We start from the raw sequence: 2,628 nt of genomic DNA, 5'->3' as shown, positions 1-2,628 counted from the left end.
TCTCCACTCCTTACTCTCTCTTTCTGTCTTTCTCCACTCCTTACTCTCTCTTTCTGTCTTTCTCCACTCCTTACTCTCTCTTTCTGTCTTTCTCCACTCCTTACTCTCTCTTTCTGTCTTTCTCCACTCCTTACTCTCTCTTCTGTCTTTCTCCACTCCTTACTCTCTCTTTCTGTCTTTCTCCACTCCTTACTCTCTCTTCTGTCCTTCTCCACTTTACTCTCTCTCTTTCTGTCTTTCTCCACTCCTTACTCTCTCTTTCTGTCTTTCTCCACTCCTTACTCTCTCTTTCTGTCTTTCTCCACTCCTTACTCTCTCTTTCTGTCTTTCTCCACTCCTTACTCTCTCTTTCTGTCTTTCCCCACTCCTTACTCTCTTTTTCTCCACTCCTTACTCTCTCTTTCTCCACTCCTTACTCTCTCTTTCTGTCTTTCTCCACTCCTTACTCTCTCTCTCTGTCTTTCTCCACTCCTTACTCTCTCTTTCCTCACTCCATACTCTCTCTTTCTCCACTCCTTTTATGTCTTTCTCCACTCCTTCCTCTCTCTCTCTGTCTTTTCTCCACTCCCTTACTCTCTCTTTCTGTCTTTCTCCACTCCTTACTCTCTTTTCTGTCTGTAATCCGTAAAGTGAGCATTATCAAGGCCGGTTAGCTCAGTTGGTTAGAGCGTCGTGCTAATAACGTGAAGGTCGCGGGGTTCGATACCCGTACTGGCCAGGAGAATTTGTTTTACTTTACTGTGTATGTCTACAGTGTCACATAACTCTATTGATTGGGGTCTACAATGTACATTTTAAATTAGTAGTATAACTCTCTCTGTCTTTCTCCACTCCTTACTCTTTTTTTCTCTGTCTTTCTCCACTACTTACTCTGTCTTTCTCCACTCCTTACTCTCTCTCTCTGTCTTTCTCCACTCATTACTCTCTCTTTATGTCTTTCTCTACTCCTTACTCTCTCTTTCTGTCTTTCTCCTCCTTACTCTCTCTTTCTCTGTCTTTCTCCACTCCTTACTGCTCTTTCTGTCTTTAACTCCTTACTCTCATCTCCACTTCTTTGCTCTCTTCTCCACGATCTTATCTCTCTTTCTGTCTTTTCCACTCCTTACTATCTCTTTTGTCTTTTTTTACTCTCTTTCTCTCTTTCTCCAGTCCTTTACTCTCTCTTTCTGTCTTTCTCCAATGTTACATTTAAATCTGTCTTTTTCTCCCTCCTTACTCTCTCTCTCTGTCTTCTCCACTCATCAATCTGTCTTTCTGTCTTTCCACTCCTTACTCTCTTTCTGTCTTTTATCTTACTCTCTCTCTCTGTCTTTCTCCACTCCTTACTCTCTTTCTGTCTTTCTCCTCATCGTATACTCTCTTTCTGTCTTTCTCCACTAAAAACTCTCTTCTCTGTCTTTCCCCGCGCCTTACTCTCTCTCTTCCTCACTCCTTACTCTCTCTTTATCCACTCCTTAACGCCGCCGCGCCTGCGCCTCCACCTTACGCCGCCGCTGTCTTTCTCCGCCTCCTTACTCTCGCCTGTCTTTCTCCACTCCTTACTCTCCGCGCACTGTCTTTCTCCACTCCTTACTCTGCTCTTTCTGTCTGCGGTAACACGCCCCACTCCTTACTCTCCTCTCTGTCTTTCTCTCCACTCTCTACTCTACTCTGTCTTTCTCCACTCTTACTCTCTCTCTGTCTTTCTCCACTCCTTACTCTCTCTTTATGTCTTTCTCCACTCCTTACTCTCTTCTCTGTCTTTCTCCACTCCTTACTCTCTCCTTTCTGTCTTTCTCCACTCCTTACTCTCTCTTTTCTGTCTGTAATCCGTAAAGTGAGCATTATCAAGGCCGGTTAGCTCAGTTGGTTAGAGCTCCTTACGCGAAGTCGTTTTCGATACCCGTACTCTTTGTTTTTACTTTACTGTGTATGTCTACAGTGTCACATAACCTTGATTGATTGGGGTCTACAATGTACATTTTAAATTAGTAGTATAACTCTCTCTCTCTCTGTCTTTCTCCACTCCTTACTCTTTTTTTCTCTCTCTGTCTTTCTCCACTACTTACTCTGTCTTTCTCCACTCCTTACTCTCTCTTTCTGTCCTTCTCCACTCATTAATCTCTCTCCCTGTCCTTCTCCACTATAATCTCTCTCTCTGTCTTTCTCCACTCCTTACTTACTCTTTCTGTCTTTCCACTCCTTACTCTCTCTTTCTGTCCTTCTCCATCCACTTAATCTCTCCCCACTCCTGTCTGACTCCTTACTCTCTTTCTCATCCTTACTCTCTCTTTCTCCACTCCTTACTCTCTCTTCTGTCTTTCTCCACTCCTTACTCTCTCTTTCTGTCCTTCTCCACTCATTAATCTCTCTCCCTGTCTTTCTCCACTCTTACTCTCTCTTTCTGTCTTTCTCCACTCCTTACTCTCTCTTTCTGTCTTTCTCCACTCGTCTCTCTTTCTGTCTTTCTCCATCGTTTTCTGTCCTTGCTCTTTCTTTCTCCACTCCTTACTCTCTTTTGATCCACTCCTTACTCTCTCTTTCTGTCTTTCTCCAGTCCTTACTATCTCTTTCTGTCTTTCTCCACTCCTTGATTGATTGGGGTCTACAATGTACATTTTAAATTAGTAGTATAACTCTCTCTCTCTG

The 2,628-nt window shown here is 43.3% G+C and overlaps 1 non-coding gene across 1 annotated transcript; it reads left to right on the top strand.

The window, feature by feature from the left end:
* Window positions 1-643: 643 nt before the first annotated feature.
* Window positions 644-718, top strand: trnai-aau. The gene has a single exon. It is a non-coding gene; the product is annotated as a tRNA-Ile (tRNA).
* Window positions 719-2,628: the final 1,910 nt, after the last annotated feature.

This window comes from Oncorhynchus gorbuscha, unplaced genomic scaffold, assembly GCF_021184085.1.
Source record: "Oncorhynchus gorbuscha isolate QuinsamMale2020 ecotype Even-year unplaced genomic scaffold, OgorEven_v1.0 Un_scaffold_18573, whole genome shotgun sequence".
Classification (NCBI taxonomy): Eukaryota; Metazoa; Chordata; class Actinopteri; order Salmoniformes; family Salmonidae; genus Oncorhynchus; species Oncorhynchus gorbuscha.
Note: the sequence above shows the minus strand (reverse complement) of the source record. Positions and strands in the feature narration are given on the sequence as shown.